Below are 25,516 nucleotides of genomic sequence, written 5' to 3'. Positions count from 1 at the left end.
CTCTCAGGATTTATCCTGTAGCCCTGTACCACCTTTTATACATCCTTTTGTCAGTGTCTGACATGAGGATGAGTCACGGCCATTGCTTGACCAATTTGCTCTCTGTGAAAGCTTGAGAAAATGTTTTTTCTCTCCATGTGACTCTCCCCAGGCTCACTTTAGATCCTCGAACACATTTCTCCGTGATATGCTCCTAATCTTATTGGTTGATCAGTTTTGTCCCACACCATCCCTACCTTGCAATTTCCCATTTTCCCTCACCATGGACCTGCTTCACAGATTTGCCCTATAAAAATCCCTAGGGTTGCAGGATCCTTGCAACCCATTCAGGACACTTGCGCTTCTCTCTCAGACAAGCTTTCTTTTCCCCCAATAAATATATTCTTCTCTTAACTACCATTGTTCCTACAATTCACTCTTTGATTTTAGAGACCATGAACTTGTACCAGACACTTAGCAGGTTAGGAGTTTCTTTCCTTTACATCACTACTTCTCTCAACTCTGCTTTCATGGTCAGCTACAGTTAAGCACAGCCTCCCCAAGTGCCAGCCAGACGGCCTCATGTTATGGGTTACACCTAAATGCCCCTTCCCCAACTCTCATATGCATAACACTGAGACTTGAGAGGTGATTGATCCTGGAGGTGAACTTATAGCTGACTTGTTGTTAGGGGGTGGTGTCTGGTCAGAAGAGGCGGGTCACTAAGGCTGCAGCCTGGAAGCATTTATCTCCCTCCCATGATCTCCCTTTGATCTCTCTGCTCCCTGGATGGCATAAGGTGAAGAAGTGGCCGTGCCCGTCTACTGTGCTGTCCTGAGTTTCTGAAGCCAGAAGACTGAACTGAAGCACTTCTAAGTTATGGGTCAAAAGAAACTTTTCCTTCTTCAACCTGTGTATGTCAGGTACTATGTCTCAGTGACAAGAAAGTGATTAAGACAGATTGTACTACAAAAGAAGTGGGGTCATCACTGTGATGCACTTAGCCATGTGGTTCAGAAACCTCTGGAACTTGCTCACAGGAGGAGTTCAGAAAGGCTTGGAGATGCCAGCTAGAGAAGCCACAGGAGGCTGTAAACCAAGCTTGATGGAATATTCTGGTCAGAGGTCAGAAGATTGGAATGCTGATAAAAGCTAGGTGTGGATTATACCTGTAATCCCAGCACTTGGGAAGCTGAGGCAGGATTGCTGTGGGTTCAAATCAGCCTAAATTACATGGTGAGGCCCTGTCTAATATATATATATATATATATATATATATATATATATATATTGCTGATAAAAAGGCAAACAAAAAGATCAGCTGGGGATATAGCTCAGCAACACAATGCCTGCTTGGCAAGTACAAGGTCCTGAGTTCAACTACCAGAATAACAACACAACAATAAGAAAAGATGAGTCTCAGTTGGGAGCAAAGGCTCCACTGGTAGCTGGACTCCATCTTTGTGCTTTGTGTTCTGGCAGAAAATTTGAGGTGAGATAGCTCAGAAGACTAAGAGCCTCCTTAGGCAAGTGCAGGGTCCATGGTTCAATCCCTAGCACCACATGCCCCACTGGCCCCACCCTCCGGCATGCTGAGCCAGCAACTGAGTCTGGGAGTGGTGGTTCATGCCTGCAATCCTAGCTCTGAGGAGGCGAAAAACAGGAGGATCACTACAAATTCGAGCTGTGTAATGAGATGCTGTACAAAATTTTTAAAAAAGAAAAGAAAATTTGTTTGCATTTTGCTTATATCCTAAGACTTTATGGGAGATTGAGATTGAAGACAATAGACTAATTAATCTGGTAGAAGAAAATTTAAGGCAGCCTAACATTCAGACTATCACAAGTGCTGCATTCTGCTTTTAGCTAAGTTTTTGCTGAAAACTGGGGTGTGGGAGTTGAGGGGGAGCCCATTCTTAAAATTTTCAGTTTCACCAGGAAAAAAAAGTGCCTATAGGATAAAGCAGAAAAGAGCTTGATTGTTAAAAAAAAAAAAAAAAAAAAAAAAAAAAAGAGCATGAAAAAGTATTTTACAACTGGACAATAAACAAAAAGACAGCTGAGAGTAACACAGGATCCAGCAGGACTCCACCCTTCACAGGCTAAATCAGAAAAGTGAAAGGCTTTGCTTTGGGAAGAAGTTCCCAGCATAGCCTGTTCAAGAACTAGATCCTAGAGAACTGATTTCCTAGGGATAGGTTCATAGAGTTCAGCCATCCAGGCACTCAAAACTCCTCTGCAACCATGATTAAGACGGGTCTACTTACTTGCTCATGCGGTGGCAGACTTTGGTGACATTCACTAGTTTTACAGGTATGAAGAAAGCAGGATTTGTGGGGAAGCTTCTACTCAGATTTCAGAAGAGGGCCTGGGTGAAGAAGGCAGTGCATGAAGCTGTGTGAGGGATGCTGAAGGTGCAATGGAGACCCCAGGAATTTGGAGAATCCAGGATGAGGAACATGTCAGGAAAGCCACAAAGAGTGAGCAAAACCTGCCCAAGAGAGAAATTCTGATGGCTAATAGCACCAGCAATACCATAGGGGTAGAACTGCCTACGTTCTTTGGAGTTGTATTTCACCACAACTTGTCCTGGATTCTAGACACTGAGAAACAGGACTTAATGTTTGTTCAGCTAGATTTCAATCTTGCATTGGTTCCACTGGTTTCTGTTGTTGCATTCCTCTCTTTTGGAATGGCAGAGCTTATCCATTGTATGTCAGCAGTGTTTAACTTTCTTTTTTATTTTTATGGGGCTCACAGCACATTAGATCTCAGAGAACACTTTGAATGTGGACTTTTCAGTAAAGCCAGAACTGTAAGGACGTCGGCAACTCTTAGAGATGGATTAAATTCCTTTTGTGTAAAGAGATGTACATGAATCTTTGAGGGCCAGGAATGGACTATTACAGTTTATATCTAGATGCTTCCCAAAAGCCTCATGTGTTCAGAGGTGGCTTTTGGAAGGTGATTGGGATTATGGGTCTTATAGCTGACTTCCTGGATGCCAGGGGGTGAAGTTTCTACTCTGCAATGCCCCTCCGCCATGCTGTCCTGCCTTGGAGCGAGAGGACTATGGATCTGCTGGGCTGTTATATAGGCCTAAAAGGATAGCACACATGGGAAATAGCTTAGCTGGGAACAAAAGTCCCTGAGACTGAGTCCAGATCTGAAGCAGATATGCCCCAAGCTTTTCATTTCCATAAGCCAACTGACTTTATTTGTTTAAGCTAGTGTGAATAGGGTTGTCAGACACCTATGGCAGAAATCACCCAGACTGACCTAAGTGGGGAAGAGGGAGGTGAAGATCTAAAGGTAGAGACTAGAATTACAGCTCTTTCTCATTTAATGACCCACCTGGTAATGACTAAGGGAACTTACCACCAGATGCTCAACTTTACAACCCAGAATTCTTCTTAAAAACTATGCTGAGAACCCCTACTACTACTTCTTCTATTTCCAATGCATCATCTTCCTTACGTGGGCCTTCTATATCTCCTGATCGTAAGTCCAGTGATGACACTAACAAGGACTTTGAAGGATTTGATGACTAAAATATTGGCTTGAACGTGGGTTTTTTTTGTATAGTCCTGTACACATTGTTTATAGGGCCTCAATGTCTTTTTGTATAGTATACCTTGTTTATACAGTATTATAGTTTTGCTCATTATGTTATACAGTATAATGCTGTAGTTTTATGTTCTGTTATACTTTACTGTACTGCATGTAAGTTATGTGAATAAAAGTAAAGTCATAAAGTTGCAGCTTCTTTTGACCATCTCTTAATCTGAATATTGTCATGTACATACTATATACAATTCCTCGCTTATCGATGAAGACAGTTGATGACCTAGTTGCACAAACGGAAACCTAGTTGTTCAAGGGCAGCACTTGAACAGCACTTGAGAGCCGTAGAGGTTTAGGGTGATGCTTAAGGGAACAGTTAGCAGGTTCTGTGCTCACTGAGAAGGGCTGTCAGTATTCAGGGCAACAGGAAGCACTGTATCTGGAAAATACTAGGTGAGAGGCGAGTTATCAGAGTTCACTGGCCACCAAGGGTTCAGATGTGGAAGGCAACCTAGGTGGCTGGTGGAGTGGCGAGGCCTCGGAGCAAAACGAAGAGCAGAGCTGGGAAGGGGTAAATACGGAAGGGACTGCTGATTTAGAAGTTGAAGAAGTTCTATGAGGAAAACTGGGAGTTGATGGAAATATGAGTAAACTGTGTAGGTCAAGTGTGTGAACCTGGGTGCCATTAACAAAGGAGTGAAAGAGGACAAAGGATGGGCTTCTCCCAAAACTGTGTTTCCCAACAATGATCACAAGTTTTCTCTCATGTGTGGAAGCTAGTGAGGATAATAAGACAACATGAAAACAGAGGTGCAAAAGATTACTAAAAGATTGCTAGTAAAAAAAGATTACTAAAGAAAGGAATCAGGAAAAGAAGAGGCTGTGGGGATAAGGGGAAACATGGAAATGATCAAAGTATGTTATGTTATATGCATGCAGGAAATGTCACAAGAACGCCGTTTTCTGTATAATTAATATGCACAAATAAAAAGATAAACCGTAGAAAATAATGTCTCCATTGCCCAGGGCCAGCCGTGCTAGGTACATAAGAGTCATTGTGGACATTGAACCGATCGCACAGGCCTTCTGGATGATCATTATTGGGCAGATCATCTCTCACAGAACGCTTGTTGGAACCCCCACTAGTGGGAACCCAACATTTTTCAAGAAAATTATCCACAAATACGGAATCAAATCAAATAAAACCGCGCACCAATACAGTGTCTAAAGTGGGTGCGGGTACAGAAATCGGCCAATGCTTCTACATCTTCAGTAGCTGGCTCCTCAGGCCCAGAAGGGAGGACAGTGAGGGGATTGCGCGGGCGGCGACTTCTCCCAGTGCTCGGCTGGCGCAGCTGCGAGCCAAAGCGAGGTTTGGAGTCACACAGGCCGGATGTGGTGCACGCCGGAAGAGAAGCGTGGGGTGGCCTGGGGCGGGGTGGCGCGGATCAGGGCAGTTTGGGTCCCCACGACACCCGGTGGACTCTAAACACAAGCGCCCACCCCGACAATGGAGTCACCAGACACGCAGCCCGAAAGCACCCACACCAGATCGGGGTCGGGCCGCGTCTGTGCGCCCCGGCCTTGGCGCGTGTCCACGCATTCCCTGATCCCAAGCCCGGCTTTGTGAGACAAATGCGCAGGGCCCTGCAAGTCGGCCGCGCAGCCCCAGGGCGCTCTGAGCGCGTGCCTCCTCTGCCGGGAGCTCCGACCCCCGCCCGCGTCCCGGATGCGCCTGGCCTCTCCGGGATCCTCGGCTCCCAGTCCCAGCGCGCGCCCTGCCCTCCAGCCCGCACCGCTCCGCGGTCCCGGGGCGGAGCTCCGGGCGATCCGCGCGCTGCAGGCAGTTCCCCGCGCTGGCCGAGGTCGGCAGGGGGCGCTGCGGCTCCCCGCGCGGCCCGGCGGCCGGTGCGCACCGCCCTCGCCTCTCCTCCAGCCGGGACGAGCGGCCAGCGGGCGGCGAGCAGGGCGCGCGGCGGCGGAACCTGGGCCGGGACTAGGAGCGGTGAGTACGGCGCTCGCCCAGCGCGCGGAGGCTGGAGGCGGGCGGCCGTCCAGGGTCCCGTGTTGGGAGACAGCTGAGCCCCAGCTGCGCGGGTGGTAGAGCGGTAGGGAGGCTTCCACTCCGGTTCTGAACCCGGCCACTAAGCTCCCTCCCTGTCCCTGCGCCCACCCAGCCCCACGCTCGCGCCCCTATCCAGGCCACTCCCCCACGCCCCTTCTCCGAGCCGGCGCCGTCTGACCCGCCGGCAAATCCCCTTTGCTGTCCACACGCCTCAACCCGCCTACTCCCGCGGGAGTCTCGCCTTCTCTAACCGCGCCGGCCCACCCGGCCTCCTCTCGGTGCCACTACGCACCCCAACCCGGTCCCATTCAGCCCCCGCGCTCTGCCGCCCGATTCCACCTGGAATCCGAGCTCCTGGGGATCCCTTCCTGGGGAGCCCCAAACCGCTTGCTTCCAGGTAAGAAAGCAGCCGCAACTTCCCCGCGGCCTTTCCGTGGGGTGGGGCCGGCGCCCGGTGCAGCTTACCTGCGGCTCCGCGCAGGTCAGCCTTCCGGAGCGCTCAGGGTAGAACCTCGTGCTCCCTCCCCCCCCTCCCCCCGCCCTGTTGCTTTTGCTGGCGCAGTTGTTCTTGTCTCGATATTTAAAAGAAGCAGTCTGTCAAACGCGGGGGCGGGCGTGGGGGGGGGATGAATTGGCTTGAGCAGGTTGCTTTTCTTGGCGGCTGTATCTGTTTTCAGGTTGTACCTGTGCATGGTAAAGATTAGCGGTGCGGGAGGACGTGAAGACATATTTGCCCGCTTTAGTCTTTGGGTTGCAAAGGGACATCATGGGAAACGAGACTGTCCCCATCTGGGTGCCCAGTGTCTGTGAAAAGTCAAGGATGCTTTCTAAGCATTCAACAAGTACAATCAAGAGGGACATGGGGTGTGAATGCCGAGTGTGGGATGGATGGTGCAGGGGGATTCTGGAGGGTTCCACAGCTTGGGATTTGGGACATCTGTTGCTATTTGTAGCAGGCCTGAGATGTTCCCCCAGTTGGAGCAGGCAGTGTCGGGCCCAGCCCACCCTTTCAAACGGAAGTGGCTGTAGTAGGGATTTGGCATCAGCTCCTCCTCCCCAAAGGTATTGGTGCCGGACAGGCGTCTATGGGAAGAGGGTGTAGAGCAGATGGCTTGGAGAGGCTGCTGGTCCCTAGAGAGTGGCAGGAACACTTGGCAGCAGCCTGGAAGCTAGGACGCTAGTGTGTGCATCCACCCCACCCCTTCTCGAGGCTTTCCTTAAATCTTGAATTGAATTCATTGCGTACTTGAGAAAGGGCTGGAGGGGGTACTTCTCTTTCAGGTTTGGCTCTTAGTCAGCGCACCATCATGGATGCCCTGAGAAGCTGTGGCTGGATACCAGGGACAGGTTGAGCCACCTGGCTTCCAGGGCACAGCACTCTGAGCATTTGTGGAACTGCCCTGTGACTTTTTCTTCTTTTTTGGGTGGTGGGTACTGGGGATTGAACTCAGCACCCTGTGCTTGCCAGGCAGGCACTTAAGCCACTCTGCTCTCTCCCCAGCTGTGACTCTTTTATCTGTCAATCTGTTGCACTCCTAATTAGCTCAAAAGTAATTAGCCTCGGACAAGCACCCAATGGGATCCCTCTGAGTGTCTACAAGTTCCCTTGGGCATCGCCTTGCTCCACACTGTGTTGCACTGTTGACTGTCAGTTCCCACTGGCCAAGAGCAGCTGCAAGGATGCGGTGGAGCCATCTCCCCAGGGCCCTTCCTAGCACCTCCCGCCTAATATTGTACCCAGTGGTATTGGAATAAGAAAATGAATTTTCCCTCTTGAATCAGTCTGTCTACAACGTATTTTTTTCCATGTTGTACATTTTTCAAAGCGTTACCCTTAAATTCAACAGATTTAAATGTATAAAATCTCACTAGAGGGGCTGGTGAGATGGCTCAGTGGTCTAAAGCACCTACTTGGAACAAGCTAAGCTAAGCAAAGCACAGGGACCGCAGTTCAATCCCCCAGCACCACATGCCAGCCAGCCCCCGCCCCCTGGTGGGCTGAGCTGGCCACACACACACTAAATAAATAAATAAATAAATATTAAAAAAAAAGTTTAAAAAAATAAAATAAATAAATCTCACTAGAGGCAAACTTGTGGGTAAGGGATCAGTATACAAGTCAGGCTCTAGTAGCCAGATCTATAACCTCAGCAAGGAGTCCAGAACTTTCTAGAAGGAAGTCAGTTATTCTTATCCCATAAGCAGGAACCAGAGGGTGTTGGGCACCTGAAGGGGTACTAAGGCTGCCTGCTAAGAGTTGAACCCACCAGAACTTAACCTGTAGAGCCCTGAGCTGCGACCTGAGCCTTCTTCTACACCTTATCCCTGCCCACTGATGGGAAGATGCTTACAGGGACGGAGAGGATGAGGTCAGTTGCAGAGCCCCACTGGTGTCTTAAAGTTGCACTGTGTCATTCCAGAGGGTCCTGTCTACCCCAAGCTTCCTATGGAGAGCAGAGGAGGGCCCTTCTCACACATGGCTGGTGGTGTGGCTCCTAGCTCTAGCTGGGAGTGGGGGTGGGGGAAATCTGTTATTTGGGGACATGCCTTCGTGTGTCAGAGGTGGCCAAGCTGTAATGGCAGAAGAGACAAAATCCAACTCTTCTGTGTATATGAAAGGAGGGAGCACAGCTGAAAGCGGGGGTTAGGGTATCTGTATGCCCTTCTATAGGAATGTGGGCGAGGCTAGAACCCAGAATGGATGTGGGAACCTGCGCTGCCCCTGGCTGTCATAGGCTTATCTTTATTACCCAGATTGTCTGTCTTCAGGTCTGGCTGTAACCCAGAATTCCTGCAGCTGGCAAAAATTTGTTTTCTAGAAGAAGTTTAATTAATGCCTGCAGTTTGTGAGTGAGAGAGAAAAGGAGAACGATACTACTATCTGGAGGGGGAAGGGGAAAGGATGGGGAAATATTTGAGGTGTTAGGAAGGGAGATTTCAGGCCCAGAACCTGCATAAGTACAGGGCTCTTGGCTGGTGGGTAAGGAAGTATGCCCACACTCTGGTGTGTGTAAGGCCATTACCATTAAGAATGAAGTCATTGAGATAAGAGAAACAGCCCCACAGTGGCCTGAAATAAAGTTTGCTGAGGCCACCATTCTGGTATTTAGAAGGCCAGAAAAGCCAGTTAAGAGTTGGGCTTAGCAGAGTTGGAGAGCACTGAGCTGTTTCCCTGTGGGAACAGTGGCTTGAGCCAGGTTGGTCTAGGGTATGAGCTCGAGGAGCCACCTCACGCCTACCCAAAGGAGAAGCAGATCAGAGGGTCTGTACACCTGCGTGCAGTAGACAAAGAAGAAGGAACGGCCTCTTAGAAGGTAGAGGGCCACTTCTTGGACCTGCTAGGAAGCCTCACAGGTAGAATACAGCCCAGTGAACCCCTCAACCTGGAACTACTGCAGGCAGCCGTGAGGAGGAGCCTGTGAACCCAGAATAAACTACAGAGTCTACTCTGTGTCCAAAAGTGGGAAGGCCATGGTCACCTAACTGAACCACAGACCCCTGCTGTCTTCTTTATCCTGTAACCTGCAGGCTCCTCTGACCCTTCTTGGACTTTGGTTGGAGAATCCACTAGATTTGGTAAAAAGGTCAATCTCCACTAAGGGTTAGACCAATCCCAAGAGCAGGAAGAAGTTAATGATTGAAAGGCATTGAAAAAGAATTGGCCCTGCCTTGTGGAGTAGTTCCTGCATACTGGAGGTACTCCTATTAGGGATTCTCAGCTGGGCAACCTCCCATGCATACACCTAACCCTCCACCTCTTCCTCTATGTCCCCATCAGTGCATCAATGGGGCAACAGCAGTACTGGGAAGTCTGTGCAGGAGGAGAGCTTGGGACCCTCAAACTTCTAGTAATAGAGACTGTTGGAATTTTTAAATTCTCTTTGTATTTCTATAGTCATTTCCCCAGTGTATGTATTCATGGTGCTGCTGCACGTGGGGCATCTTTTTGTCTTCTGTTTGCCACCCGCTGTGACTCTTTGTATGACCAGCTTCCTTAGGGAGAATGATAATCAGTAGCATAGAAACCAAAGCTTTAAAAGACACTAAAGCAAAAGTTCTTGTATCTGGTTTTGACCTCCACACCCACTCCTCCTTCCTCTCCATTTCTGATTGTGGAGAGGGCCATCATTTATAGCACATTTACAAATAGTTTGAATGCAGTTTGTCCTACCCCTCAATTATTTAGAGACACAAATCTTTCCAGCCAACAAAACCCCTTCTTGTGTTCCTGAGCCTGCCTCCATTCTTGGATCCAATGTCAACCCTTTGGAGATACAATCTCATTCTGAACACTGTAACTATAAAAGAAAATGAAACTCTTGCTTGCTAACTTGTCATCCACAAATACAGGAGAATCTGAAGTTAGAATAAAACTGTCTTGCAGGCATTGGGTTACAGAAAAAAGTTATTAAGGTTATAGCAGAAATATTTAGAAGCTCAGGAATAGTCCACTATTACACTTTAAATATCATTACTAAAACATGGAGCGATAGAAACCCAAACTTTCTTAAAAGTATAGATGAGAAGAGCACACAAACTTTGACAAATTGGTACATATGGCACCTCAGAAATATACTAGTTGTTCTGATCTTACGTTGTCCTTCTACAGTACCTTAACATTTAAATAGGCAACGATGTCCATGGTCTTGTTGGATCCTCTTACCAAGTCTGGGATCTACCTAGAATTGGAGAAATGGAACTTTGGGGGGTTAAAGTCTTTCCCTAGAATTTACATCTCTTGAGCTGAGAATTACCGAGAATAAAGTTGAATATTCCTCTTGTAGTTATATCATAAACAGATGTGGTTACATAACTGTTTGAAAATTACAAGTGGTCTCCAGTGAAGGGTAAACATAGATATCAGTTATCTTTAGAATATTCTGTAGGTCAAACACATGAAAGCAGTGCATGCGTGTGTGTGTGTGTGCGTGTGTGCGTGCATGCGTGTGTGTGTGTGTGTGTGTGTGTTATGGCCAAGAAGCCCTGTAGAAGGCTTCCTTGGGGTTTGTGGGTGTCAGCGGTTCTCTTGGTGACTCCTTTTTTACTTTTTTTTTTAATTTTAGGGAAGAGTCTACAGGATGTTCAGAGTCTCACTACTAGATCAGACTCGTAGTGATCCACCTGCTTACAGCCTCCCAAGAGCTGGGATTACAGGTGCGTGCCACCATGCCCAGTCTCAATTGCTGTCTCAGCACGCCCCAGGGGCAGGGTGGGTACAGCACTGCCCAGGGATTGAATCCTGCTTGCAGGCACTTTAATCTACTGAGCTATTTGGCCAGTTCTCTTGGTGACTCCTTAATCCTAGAGTACCTAAGTTTGTTTGTAAATTTAGCCCAGTACAGAGGTTAGGAGTGAAGATCAGCATGTCCAACCTGTGGCCCACGAGTTGGGTAGAAGTCAGACTGGCTTTGAATCCTGGATCTACCATCAGTAGCATGTGCCCTTGGGCTACTTACTTGGCATCTCTGCTTTGGTTTCCTGTTTGTAAAATTGGGGCGATGATAATACATGATGGTAATGGTATTTGCGAAGCTGACATGAGATAATGCATGACAGGGGCTTGGAATGCGCATCACACATATGTGCTACTCAAATGTTAGCTGCTGTTGCCGTTCATTAACTTTTCCCAAGTACATTTTGGGTCAGCCAACTACACGGAGGTGGTGGGTATAGGATAATGAACAAAACACATATGGTCTCTGTCCTCATGCAGCAAAGGATACTGGTCTTATGGTCACAATGAAGGGTATGTGTGACAGTGGTGACATTATTTCCAGGCACTTACAGGTTCTTCTTGACCACCTGCTATGGCCTGGAAGGGCTGTGTTGTGGCCCAGAAGGAGCTAACCGTGACTGGGGAAACAAAGGGCGAGCACATGGGACCACACATGCTGCTGTGGTAGGACCTTGCCTGCCTTTTAAAACAAGCAACTCATTTTGACTGCTCTGTGCCTAACACAAGCTGGTGCTTAATGTTTTAACTATCTTTATTAATGTTTAAACTACCATATAGGTTGAGGATGGGAAGCACACCAAGAGATCATAGACAGTTTACTCCTGATATGGCACTGCTCTTCTTGGTCCCAGCTGATGGAACGCTGCCTTGGGCACTGTTTATACAGCCTCTTCAGCAGCCCCAAGAGCCCCTGATACTACCAGAGACCTGGTTCTCAGGGCAAGGACTGGGATAGCTGCAGGTGTGGGCAGAGAGGGGACCAACCAATGACAAGAAGCCAGTCTCACAGGTTTCCTGAGTCTGCCATAGCCAGAATCTTCTTGACCCAAAATGTTGATAGGCTTGGATTTACTACCTATCCTAGAAAATGCATTCCTTCCTCCTGTGACCTCACCCTGGCTTCTCTACTTCTTCACTTTCCTTGTACCCTGCAGAGAGACACTCTGTCCAGACTGCCTGCCCAACTAGCACCTGCCGCCATGTCATATCACGGAGCTGGCATAGGCTGCAGGACCTGGAGCGCTTCCCTGTCTCCTCTGAGCAGGGTTAGCACACCCTGGACTCTACGGAGGGAATCTGATACTCAGTTCCCTTCATGGGTACCCTGCTCATTTTTAATCATTTTTAAACTACCAAAATTCGAAGTAAAGTGAAGTTTTGCCTGTCTTTTAAAATGATGCCCTATACGCATAAATGGAAAATGATGCCATTCTTTTGTATGTAAGATGAATTGAATTAAAAGGGGAATACCTTTTCTCTAGTTTGCAGAGGGCCCCCCAGGTTATCTAACTTACCTGGTTCCTGTTGCCCCTTAATTTACCACCCAAGGTCCCCTCGTCGCCAGTCTGTCTGTCTCCATCCCAATCCTTAATGGAAACAAAGATCTGAAGAAGTCAAAACTTGAGCATTTATGGTCAAAGGTCATAATGTAGATGGTGGATTTTATTTATTTATTTCTTCTGGCTCCATCCTTCAAGGTGAAAAATTACTGTCTTTTTGAAAAGCGTACTTTAGGAGACAACTAACGTCAGCAGGCAAGGAGGATCTAAGCAAGCCCGTCTCACCCACATTCACATAATCTTCAGCCTTTTAAAGTTAGCAGCATATGATTTTTGATTTTCTCTTTTTGTGTGTCTCGCTCTAATGACTGCTGATTATCTTGAGGCAGCTACATTAATTGATGGTGTTCAGCGCGTCTGCTTACAGTAAGTAATTGCAGTTGGCTTGGCTGAAGATAGCGCATTCTTTTCAGTTGCTTTTAGCTTGGAAAATGTTTATTCTGGGAGCCAAGAGCCAGAAAAGGAGTCAAGAACTCCTTGGCGCGCGGGGAAGATGGCTCAGTGGAATAAGCGCTTCTCTGGCAAGTGCAAGGACCTGAGTTCAAGCCCTGGTTCCACCAAAAAAAAAACCTCCCTGGCTCAGTGCATGCCCGTGGCCCTAGGCTTACGCTCTTGTGAGACATCCTGTCGCTGCTGACGTGCCTGTTCTCCTGTATTCTTGTCTGCTCCAGGGCCTGTCTCCTGGAGAGTAGTGGTCACACCCAGCTCGTCTGAAATATACCTCAGGGGCTGGGGAGATAGCTCAGTTGAATAAGCTCTTGCCTGAGCGCAAGGGCCTGAGTTCAGTCCCCAGCTCCACCAAAAAAGAGAAAGGAATGTGCCTCAGTGAAGGTTGGGTGAGGGAATGAGGAGCAGTGCAAAGCACGGCAGTTCTGAGCCTGTTGGCTAGGAGTAACAGCCCCCAGTGGATGCTTATGCAAATATGGCCTTGTTTTCCTTATGTAACAAGATGCCTGCAGCTTGAGGAGGTTTGGTGTTGGTTTCATCCGCTGATGTCTAGACTGACACTTCTATTCTCCTTGCCCTTTTCATGATGGCAAAATGTCTGCTTTAGAAAAGAGGAGCTGCCAGGCATTCACCCTGGTACCTTTTGTGAGGAAAACAGACATTTTTCCCCCAAGACACCAAGCAGATTCCTGTGATCACCGCGTTGAGCCCTGGGGCGCTTCTTTGCCTCCTTTGAGTGTGCATAGCACCCCCCACACACAGTGTACCCAGGGAAACCCATGTTCAGGTCCCTTAATGGGCTCCCTGCGTATCCTTACTCGTTTTTTAAACTGCTGAAATCAAGGCCCCAACATTTCCAGGCCAGCACTGTGTGATGTTGCTCCCAGCTAAAAGGTCCATGTGAATATTTTTTATTTTTTGTCTCTTCGAGACAGAGTCTCGCTGGCCTTGAGCTCCACATGCATATTTAGGCCAGCATATTCAGGAAAGCTTGTATACACGCTCTCCCCTTGGGATGCTGTGGGGACCCTGGCTGCAAAAATTGCCACACTCATTTGTACCAGTCACTGGAAGAGGAAGGAACATGGAGGTTGCCGTGCGGTGGGATTTTGTGGGCTACTCTCAGAGGTGAGAATCACTACCCCAGATACTCGGTTGGCCACACCTCCCACAGGGAAGCTGGGAAGTGCAGTGTAGTCCCGCACCTAGGAGGAAGAGATGATTTCAGTACTAGCCAGTTTGTACTGCATGGTCCCCTCCAAAATCAGGTTCCTCTTAGCAAGGAAGGAGGAATAAATACTTTAAATGTGATCTGTTTCTTTTCTTTAGCGGCCTTTAGTATACTGTTCCTATGCTGAATTTCTGGGATCTTGATTATTATGTGTCTGGGTGTGGTTTTCATTGGATTGATATTATTTGGAGTTCTATATGCTTCAGTTACAGGAATGTCAGATTGTTGCCCCATATTTGGGAAATTTTCTATTACTTCTGCCCATATTCTTTTTATATCATTCTCATTGATGCCTATTAGCCTCACATTGTTCATCTTTGCATCGTCTTGCAGGTATTGAATTATTTTTTCCTGCATCCTAGTTGTTTTAAAGAGACGTTTTCTTACTTTTTCACTAGCTGCAATGCTGTCTTTCAGGTCAAAAAGTCTATTTTCACTTTCACGCAAACAGTTTTGCCAGCTTGTGATTGAGGTTTTAATTTCCTGTATATCACTTTGAACCTGTTTCATAGATTCTATTTCTTTCCTAAATTGTTTATTCAGGGGTTCCATCATTTTTATATTCTGCTTTATTTTTTTTATCAGTGTATTCTTTAGAAGCACTTAGTACTTCTTTGATTATAGTTACCACTACATTTTTTAGTTCCAAAATTATTTCTGATCTGATTTTTTCTGTACCTTTCTGCAGTTGATTCTTTACTGTCAATGCTATTATTTCAGAGATATCTCGTGTGTGATTTCCATTTTCCTCAGTGCTTGTGTCTTCTGCATTTGTATTGGGTGGACTCAAGGCCTGAGACTGCATTTTGTTCCTTCTCTTTGTCATTTTGTATACCACTGCGTCCTGACCTTTGGTGTAGAGCTTAGATAGAGTTATTACCTTAGCACCAGGTCTGGATCTACGAAGTTCAGATTCCTCCAGGTGGGTGTTGTTTGGATCTGGCTGCTGTGCTCCACTTCTTTCTGCTGCAGCCGTTAGAGTTGAACCCTTTGTGTCTCTCTGGCAAGATGATCTGCTCCTGAATCAGCTGGGTGGGTCTTGCCTCTAGCCTCTTTGCAGGGAGTTCTGCTGAAGGGTTCCATGCTGGGCCTGTAGCCTAGGTCGAATGAGGATCCCCGGCCCCAGGTCGTCTCACTCACTCCCCGGGCCTGCGCTCTGGGTGTATTCAGGATCCTGCAGCCCTCGGTTGTCTCACTCACTCATGGAGGAATAAATACTGATGGACAACTGGAGCTGCCTTCCATGATAAGGAAAGTTTTGCTGAAACATTTCAGTCATAAAGGAGTGTGTATCCTCAGGATATCCCTTGCCTGTCCTAAATCTCTGCTCAAGTGCCACCTTTGCAAACTGACAGGAGAATGGAAGTCCACACTGTGCCTCTTTCTTGGCCAAGGGTATGCCCTTAACATGGGAATGGGCCCTGGCCGATCCACCTCAGCACTCTCACATTACCCTGGGGAGATGGCCTGCAGCTCCCCGAGGCCAGAGGAGCCCATGGCAGCTTTTCGCCACCAAGCCTGTCCGGTGCCCACCTGGCAATCCAAAGTTTCTCTTTCTTTTCAACCCCCATCCCATCTCACATCTGGGGGGAAAGGGACATGGCAGAATGCCATCTGAATCCCACTCTAATCCTTTTCTTACTATTTCCTGCTAATGTTTCCAGCAAACATTGAAGTGTGATCCACCACCAGTGTTGGGTTTTAGTGCTTTATTCCTTAGTTTGTTGTAGGTTACTACAGTAGGTGCTTCTCTACACATAGCGTCCATTTTCCTTCCCTCCTTCCCGCCTTTCCTCTTCCCTTCCTCCCTCCCTCGCTCCCTCCCCACACCTACTGAGCACGTGCTTATTCTGTTGCTTATTCTGCTCTGTCCCATCAGCCTTTGGGGATATGGGCAAGGAAACTCTAGTGCCGATGAGTATTGTGGGAGGAGCAGACTCTGGAGGCTCAGGCTATTTATTACCAGCCTTGGCATTAGAGGCTTCCTGAGGAAGGTGCCATCTGAGTTCAGTGGGTGAAGGAGCAGGAATTAAGCAGGTCAGGCCCTCATCTGGGCCAAGAGAGCAAGTGGAGCACAGGCACCAGGTGATGAGAGGGGCATGCAAGTGCAGTGTGCTAGCACAGAGCTGGGTGGTTTGGCCTTGGGCCCACCCAGCATGCTGTGCTCAGGACCTGAGGGGGCTGAGGCAGATGCTGTTGCAGTCCCAGTTCAACTCGGGGTCTGGTGGGCCAGAGTCTGAAGAAGGCTCGATCGCTCTTTGGATCCCTGTTCTAAAGGGTTTGCTATTGGAAGCTGGGGAAAATATGGGTCCAGTCACTTGTACCATCAGCTCTCGTGCCCTGTCCCCATGTCACCTGTGTCTCCGATTCTTGTCTGGTCCTTTGCCCAGTCATTACTCAGACTGTAAAAATAGTCTGGCACCACAGCACCAGCATGAAGTTGGTGAGGAAAGCTGGAACTGTCATCGCATATCAGGGTGCTCCTCAGTGAGAGTTTTGACGAAGCACTTTCTTGGAGACCTGGGGATGTGGTTCTAAAGTTGGCTCGCCATGTTTTTCTCCCTTGGATTCATACCAGTACCTCCGGCCACTCCATAGGAAGGTGGCCGGGTTGTGCCTATTGTCTATTTTGGCCTCAGGCTCATAACACATTTCCCCCCTGGGCACATTGAAGTAGATGTTTAACTCGACATCCATCCACGGAGTACTGCACTTTGCCACAGGCTGGGCCGAGTGCAAAGGATGGGCCTATCGGTCAGCTCTGGTAGAAGCTGACCTGCAGTCCCTCGGTGCCCACCTCCATGCGCAGGTGGGAGACCTCAGCTGACTTGGTGAGCACCGCCTGAGGTAGCGGGCTTTGCGTTTCCTCTCCCCAGGGAAACGAGGGCTGAGCCAGAGTTCAGCAAATCTGTCAGCTCCCCTCATTGTGATGAATGGCCCCGAGGGTGGTTTCCTTCATTCTGCCTCTCAGCTGCTGTGTTTATTACTGTGCACTTGACAGTACAGAGAGAAGAACCTTTATTCTAGTGGAAGCCCAGGGCTGATTGAATGGCTCTTTGCTTCCAGGCGGTTTACTCTGAATCCATAGACAGACTCAGATCAGTCTGATGGTGTTTATTGAATGTCTTTTTGGTCTAAGTTCTGTAGGAAATGTGAATAATAACGAAGAAAAGAAAGATTATTGCCATCCTCAGTGCTCCCCAGGACATAGCCCACTGAGTCCCCTCCACAGCTCCTGAGATAGGTAAGGTCACATCCCCCTAGCATGGAAGCTCCATGGGGGCAGTGCTTTAGGGCTGCTTTGATCTCCTGGCCCCTGGCTTCTGTAGCTGTACTTGGCTTAGAGTAGATGCTCAGTAAATATTTGTTTAATACGTAAATGAAATTGTCACATGTGAGGCAACAGCAATCCTTGCATGAGCTGGTAAGTGGTGGAGTAAAAGGCCTGAATCTCGGGGACCCCTGCCCCCTTACCCCTGACGTGTGCTTGGGGATAATGCTATAGGAAGATCACAGCCTGCCCGGCCACGTGGTCTGATTGAACACAGTACAGGCTTGGCAAAGCCCACCAGTTGTATAAGCAAATGTCAGGGCCCAGAAGGTTGGAGGGTGTCTTCTTGGTGCCAGTGTCTTGGCGTCACTTGGGGGCAGGAAGAATACGCAGGTGTATATCCATCAGCAGCTTGAGAGTGACGTTTCTACAACTTCATCCTACAACTTCAACCACGTGCTCCACAACTTTCAGTGGCTCCTACTCCCTCGGGAACCTAGAATGGCCCCAGCCGTCCTTACCCTCTTCCCTGATGAGTCACTGGATAAGGCCTGTCTGCCCTGAGCAGCACAGAGGAGTGGGCTTTGGGCCCTTGCCCCATACCACTGTTCACACTGCTTCTCCTAAGAAAACCTGTATACTTGAGGAGGACCCTCCAACATCCCTTTGCCCTTTGAGTTTCACAAACTTCCTGCCCCTCTTGCAGCCCTTTCTGGCTATCCCAGCATGCAGTGCTCCTCACTTCCCAGCCCCAGGCACTGTAGCCTCAGGGTGAGGGGTGCATTTTCTCCTACATTCCTGGAGCCCTGGGCTCTGCAGGTGGATGGGGTCACCACTTAGTGGGGCAGGAGGTTCCTGTCTGTAAGCCTAAGCGGTTCTGCTGTTATCTGAGTTACACATCAGGGCCAGGGAGGTGGCTCAGTAGAATAAGTGCTTCCTTGGCAAGCGCAAGGGCCTGCGTTCAATCCCCAGTTCCACAAAAAAAAAAAAAAAAAAAACCATGAGTTACACATCAAGTTCTGTGTTGCCTTGAATTTTGAAAAGGGATACTGTCCTGAAAACACTGGTCTCTATAATTTATCGTGTGCTCACTGTGAGATCTTACTTACCTATATTGCTTAAAAATAATTTAATTAGTGTTGACAGCCTTTTCCCCTGATTTTAAAAAAAAGTAATATATGTTTGTTTAAGAAAATATGGGGCTGGGGAGATGACTCAGTGGAATAAACACTTCCTTGGCAAGCACAAGGGCCTGAGTTCAATCCTCGGTTCCGCAAAAAAAAAAAAAAAAAAAGAAAGAAAAAAAGAAAATATGAGACCTGCAGAAAATATAACTGAGAAATTAGTCTTTCAGGAGCCCAGCACCTTCTTGATGAATAGTAATCTTGCAGTTTTAAAGAAAATTAGTGCCTGTAGTCCCAGCTCTTGGGAGGCTGTAAACAGGCATGTCACTACGAGTTCAATCTAGTAGTGAGACCCTGAACACCCTGTAGACCCTTCCCTAAAAAAAATACAGAAAATAAGAAAATTAAGATTGCCTATAACCATTACAACCATTGTCACTCATAGCACTTAGGGCACACTGTCTCTCAAAATCCCAGAGGGTATGCACACAGAACAACCCTACTCCCACCTTTGCCTCAGCCACGCAGCCCAATCTTTGTAAATATCCCTTATCTTTTTAACATAGTCAAGATCACACTGCATGTATTGTACTGTACCTTGCATCTTGGACATAACAATGTCATGTTTTCCGATTATTAATGTGATTTTTTAATTGTGCTCAACGTTGTACAAACATTAAAAGCCTTTGTCACTATTGAAAAGCATTCTCACTGCACAATAGAAATGACCACAGTTAATTTGGGGGCTATAAATTTACATGTGGAAATTCGCATATACACACCAAGAGAAGCAAATATGAGTTTTAGCAAGATGGTACTACTTCTGTTGATCTTTCTCTTTTGTTTTTAACTTGATATTTCTTAGAAGCTTGTTCACATCTACACCTAAACCCATCTCTCTCTCTCTCTCTCTCTCTCTCTCTCTCTCTCTCTCTCTCTCTCTGGCTGAATTTGTGTCCCATTATGTGGACAAACATTTTCCAGCCACTCCCCAATGGATGAACATTTCAGTTGCTTTTGAATTTTTTATCCTGGATCCTAACGATTTGTGTCCTAGAAGAACCATTTTTGTAGGCTAGATACCCAGAATACTAATTCATCAGGCCAAAGGTATTATGTATTTGTTTTAGAACAAGTATGTGTTTATTGTTTCTTTTCACAAATACCATTGTAGTTAACCTGCTCAGCAACAATGGATGAAAGAATTCATTCCCTTAGAGACTTATATTCACGAGAGATAATCTTATTTTTTGCCAACCTGAAAGGTGAGAAATTTCATCGCCTTTTAAAATATGTATTGCTCTCCATTTGAGTTTCCACAAATGTCATACATATACACATTTAAGAAAAAGAAAATATAGAGTTGTTGAATGCATGGTTCTGTCTCACAGTAGATCAGGGACATTTTCCTTTGTCATTGCACTGTTTTCAAAAGCTCTAGTCAAGGTCCCCATCCTACTGAACTATTGCAGGTCACCTGGAACATGCCTTATTTTTGTCCTTGATCTCCAAAAAATCCTAGGAATGACAAATAGTGTGAAAGAAAGGAAAGCCTAAGGAGCATACTCCCTCTGCAGACAGTTGGCATGGGAACTATCTAGGAAACAGAACTAAATTTAAATCTGAATTAGCTGTTTGGCCTGGGGCACATCCCATAGGTAATTGCCAAAGAGTTCCCTCAAATATCACTGGGAAGAGCTCTAAATACATATGGACAGTCTATGTTAAATGTTAGGAATCTTAACCTGTTTCGTGTGTTTGGCTGTGAAAAGCACTTGGCTTTGTTTCTTCTTGTTTAGACAGGGATTGTGCAGATTTCAGAGCATCTGATACTGGCAGAAATGCAGAAGAGGTAGAGTAGGGTAGTAGCAGTAAATCTACTACCTGAGATTTGAGTGGCAAATCTGAACGGATAGTTTCAAATTCTAGCTCTTCTCTGCCTAGCTGTGGAAACCTAGAGAAGACTAGTTTGGGGGAGCCTGTTGGGTCGCCTGGTGTCTGTGTGGTGCAGCTGAGCAGGGCGTGATTTTGGAAAGCATGGCAGAGGATGGCTAGGAGCTGGAGGTCAATTCCAGCTCCATAGGGAAAAAAAAACTTGCTAAGAATTAGCACCTTCTAGTAATGAGATTGGCTTAATGCTCTCAGTTTTCAGAAGTTTTTTGACATTCAGTCAGGCAGTTCTATGGTAAGCCTTGCTCACCTGTGGGGACAGGACACACTTGTGGACAGGTGTCACATACCTGAAGGTCCCATTATAAGAAACAGCCGGCCTATTAGGAGTTTCAATATGGTCATTTGATTAAATAATGATAGTCCTGAGAAGTGTGGTGAAGGAGCAAGAAAGGCTAACTTGAGTGGGTTAGGCAGAATGGAGCTGTTGAAGGAGAGTTCAAGATAGCTTCCCTGAGAAGGCAACCATTGAGCTGGGATGGATGAATGATCAAGAGGCAAAGGTGGCAAGACCTAGGAGAGGCAGTAGGGTGGCGGAGGAAGGCACAGGAAGTAATCGTAGTGGATGGAACTTCTGCTCTGCTCATTCATCTCTTCATACATTCAAAACATCCTGGGTGAGCACTCATGATAGCCCAAGCATATTCTTACAGTGGGGATACAAACGCAGAGTGCAAGATTGGTGAAACCCATAGCCCCATGGAGCTAACTGTTACAGCATAATAAGCCATCCCAAATCGGGTGCTTTAAAATAGCCATCATGTTGCCATTGTCCTCTGCTCTGTAGGTAGATTGGGCCAACCAGCTGTTTCCTACTCAGATGTCTCACACAGTAATTATTCAGGTCATACCTGGTCTGGAATCACCATTCACATGTGTGATGTCCCGGGCTAGGAGAACTCAAACAGCTGGGAGCTAGGACAGCTGGGGCGTTCCTGTATCTGGGTGACCTCTTATGTGGTTTTCTAGCATTGTGGCTTCAGGGCTCCGATACAAGTGACAGAGAGACAGAGAAGGAGTCAGATGACAAACACAGATAGACACCATAAATCTACCTCTGTCCTCAGAAGTTATGCGGCATCATTTGCACATATTCTGTTCACCAAGGTAGTCCCAAGGGTCTGCTCAGGGGAATTTAGAATCTTCTCAAGATAGGAGGTGTCATAGTTTGTAGACATGCTTTCAAACCGTCACACTGTCATTCTCTGCTCTGAGCATTTTAGCCTCGGCTTCAAACCTCCCTCCCTTTCTCAGCCTGCAGAGTTCTCCTGAGAAGTTCATCTAATGGCCTTGGGTACTGACTCACAAGCGTCCCTTGAGGCTTTCACCTCCCTCTTCCCCAGGCAGCCCTAGAGAGGCATAGGTTTCTTCACTCCAGTTCTTTCTTGTGGGAGTTATTGATGTCCCCATTAGACTAGTACCCCAGGCACCTACCCTGCTGACCCACTGCGCTGGCTAGATATGCATAGACACCGACCCTCTGCCCCTAAGAAGCAAAGCTCCTCTGTGGAACTGAGTGATGTCAGGAGTCGGGGGACACAGTGTGAGGGATTCTGGGAAGGCTGGATGAACAGGTACAGGTTTGTAGGCGTTGGTTGATGACATCCCTAGAGCACTATAGGAAACTGCTAAAGGGCCAGGAAAATTTATAGAAGATAGTTCTTTAAGGAAGAATATGTATGTTTTTAAATTAATCTGTTAGAATCTTTATTTTACAAACAAAGGCTTTTAGGTATGTTCCTGTCTCAGAGAAGCTTCAGGGTCGGTGAGATAGCTCAGCAGGCTAAGCACCTATTTTGGCAAGCGCAGGAACCAGGGTTTGATCCCCAATCCCACAAGCCATGCCAGCCCCTGGGGCATGCTGAGCCTGCAACCGAGTCCAGATGTGGTGGAGCACACCTGTAATCCCAGAACTAGGGAGGCTGAAAATAGGAGGATCACTGTGAGTCCAAGCTGTGTAGTGAGACCCTGTACCAAATACATAAGTGGAAAAAAGAGAGAGAGGCATCAGTCTCTATCATGATTGAATCACTTATAGAAAGATTAGTGATATGAGTAATCTGTGGTTGATTACCACAAAATCATTGGGCAAAATCAGCTTCCTGTGCTTAACAGAGTTCGTAACACAAAGTATCAAACAGAATCTACAACAAACATTCCTCCCATGGTGGTTTTTTTGGTATGCAACATTTTTTTTTTTTTTTTTTAATGTATTTCGTACAGGGTCTTACTGCTAGATTGGACTCAGTGATCCTCCTGTTTTCAGCCTCCCCAGCGCTGGGATCACAGGTGTGCACCATCATGCCCAGTCTCAATTGCTGTCTCAGCATGCCACAGGGGCGGGGCCAGCACGGCCTGTAGGGATTGAACCTCAGCCGCTGCGTTTTGTCTATGCAGGCACTTTAGTCCTCTGAGCTATCTGGCCAGCCTTCATTGTGGGTTGTTTTTTTTTTTTTTCATACCACACAAAATTGCAGACAACCATGAACTCAACAGACCTTGAAAGATGGCTATTGAAACAACCCTCTGCACTATACAGGAAAACTCTTGGCTATTTATTATACATACTAAGAAATTTAGTTTATAATGATAATACTGAGTAAGTACCTGCTCACTTAGCTTAAGTTTGTGGAAATAGATGAGTAAGCCAGGGTCGCAGCTGCCCATTTCTCTGCATTCCCAAGATTACTTCTGTCAATGACGTCTTCCAGGTTTTTCATTGAGCACAGTGAACTTGAGTCTGGTGCTTTATTACAACTTTAGGCTGACTCTAAGCATTGAGGCTTATAACAGTGTTATTCACCACTTTATTGCCAGAGAACTAGAACTAGAGAACAATTCATATTCCTTCCCAAACTAAATATCTGAGACTCTGTGTCACAGCACTCTTAGCTGTGTTTTTGTTCTTGCCACTTTTTAAGTGCAAAGGAGCCCCCCCCCCAAAAAAAAATGTTTTAAAAGCTTGTTTTGAGACTTGAATGAGGGAGTCCTTGGGTCTCAACACATGGAGAGGTCTCCGTGTCAACCCCTTCCTGGCCTCCCCAATAGGGGGCTGCACACCTGACCCCCTCCACAGGCAGAAGGGCTCATTGTTGTACCAGTACCCACAATGCCAGCCTCCCACTAAGTACTTTAAGGCCATGGAGTTCCTGCCACCCACACTGGCAGAGATAATGATCTATAAAGTACCTCGTGTCCCAGTCCTTATCTTGACCAGAGCACAGTGGACCTGCAGTGAGCACAGGGTTTTGCCACAGCTCTATAGGTGAATGTGCTCTGGCTTACCAGGGCTCACTGGGCAGAAGGCCTTGCATCAGCAGGCATGAACAGTCAGGCATGAGTGTTCCCATACTCATGTCCATCCAGAGCAAAATCCTATCTCCGTGTAGTACTGAAATGCAAGTGGAAGAGCCAGGTGTGGTGGGCCAGATCTCTATTCCCAGCACTCTGGAAGGCTGAGGCAGGATGACCTCTAGTTTGATTCCAGCCCAGGCAATTTTGTGATTTAGCAAGACCCTGTCTCAAAATTTAAAAAAAAAAAATCTGAGAACATGGTTCAGTGTGAAGGCCCTGAGTTCACTCCTGAGTACCACCACTACCACCACCATCAGAAAAAAGAGGTATCAGAAGGCCTTGGTAACCCATGCTTTCGTGGGTGCCTGAGTCACACCACACATCTGTGATTCTCAGGGCTTTATAGAGTTCTTTTGCCTTGAAAAATAGGGCTTTGATCATGCAAGTCTTCATCACACACCACTTTTCCAGTTTTACAGCCTGCCTATTTATCCTCTTGTGCTTTCCTTGACATTTTAAGAAACTTTTAATTGACATAGTTTGCTTGCAAAATAAAATTGAAAAAAAGATATATTTTTAAAATGGTTTTGTGGTACGTAAATCATGCCAAGTGTATGTTCTCCTTTTTGTTGAAGTACTTAGAGTTGGTCTTGAGATTCTAAAATAAGAATGTCAGTTTCAGATGTAACTACTTCTAAAATTTAAGAAAGAGCAATATAGAAGAATTGGATGCAACACAGTCTTGTTCAAAATGTCAGAAAAAAATAACTGAAGAGTACATAAAAGGGAAAATTCTGGCTTGATGAATTAGTTGTTTCAGTGCATTCTGGTCTTGAAAACTTCTCTACCATTTTGACAACTGTGTCCTGAAAAAATACACTTAAAAAGAGAAAATGGTTGGAACATACAGTTCACAAACGAAGAAAAATATTTAATATTTCATGGATTTAAAAATACTGAATCTGCAGATCATCAGCCACAAATCTTTTTTGGAAAGAAATCACAAATAATTCATCCCACATATTCTTAAAAACATGTACAATATAGAATAAAAGGTCTTGCTAGTAGAACATATACAGGCTGCAGGCTCCTGTTCTGCTGTTTGTCACTACTGAATTATACCTGAGCAACCAGCGCTGCTGTTTTTTAACCATGTAATTATGATTATATGGGCTTTGATTACTGGATCTGAAAGGTGTGAGTACCACCCTCAGATGCCTGCATGTGTGAATAAGTTTCTAGAATAATTGTGTGTGTTGTCAACCTTCTTCCATTGTGGGTGGTCACAGAAATCCCTTTGTTCCTTGGATCCATAAGGAACCCTGATTCTCTGCTGCCCTCCTCCCTTGTTCTTCCTGCATGGGCCCTGCCAGGAGGTGAATCCTGATTGGTTTCTCCTAGTCACTGTGGTCTGTTCCCCATGCTAGTGATTGATGTAGGCCCGGGCATGAGACACACGTTTGCCAGAGATGTGAGAGGAAGTCTGTTGGAGGTGCTTCTGGGACGGGCTTCCCTGCTTCTAGCAAAGTAAAGATCACAGGATTCGCCCTCTCCCTCTGCACATTGGCAGATGTGGTTGTGATGCCTGGGATTCCGGTTATTTCATTATGACCCTGAGAGAATGGGCTAGGGACAGGACAAAGACAGAAGGCTACTGAGAACAAGCAGAAAGAATGATCTGGGCTTTCCAGTGATGCCTTTGGGTCACTGATGTTCCACTGAGCTGCTGTCCTAACCCTGTAAATTGTCACCAAGCATGTTGGTCAGGTTCTTGAGATCAACCAGGGTTTTCTGTT

At 46.7% G+C, this 25,516-nt stretch overlaps 1 protein-coding gene across 4 annotated transcripts in view; it reads left to right on the top strand.

Annotated features, from left to right (window-relative positions):
* The first annotated feature begins 5,460 nt into the window (after window positions 1-5,460).
* The window catches only part of Pxylp1 (2-phosphoxylose phosphatase 1), a 75,721-nt gene continuing 55,665 nt past the window's right edge, over window positions 5,461-25,516 (top strand). Inside the window, exon 1 of one of the 4 annotated variants that reach the window (XM_004629293.2) lies at window positions 5,461-5,548. The gene's annotated coding sequence lies outside the window, so the exon portion shown is untranslated. Of the gene's footprint in view, window positions 5,549-5,578; window positions 6,006-16,862; window positions 16,929-25,516 lie in introns of those variants that run through there. The other 3 variants (XM_023713051.1, XM_023713052.1, XM_023713053.1) reach the window with 3 other exon arrangements.

The sequence above is a fragment of the Octodon degus genome, unplaced genomic scaffold (genome assembly GCF_000260255.1).
Source record: "Octodon degus isolate 3935 unplaced genomic scaffold, OctDeg1.0 scaffold00028, whole genome shotgun sequence".
Lineage (NCBI taxonomy): Eukaryota > Metazoa > Chordata > Mammalia > Rodentia > Octodontidae > Octodon > Octodon degus.
This window is presented reverse-complemented; position numbering and strand designations above follow the sequence as displayed.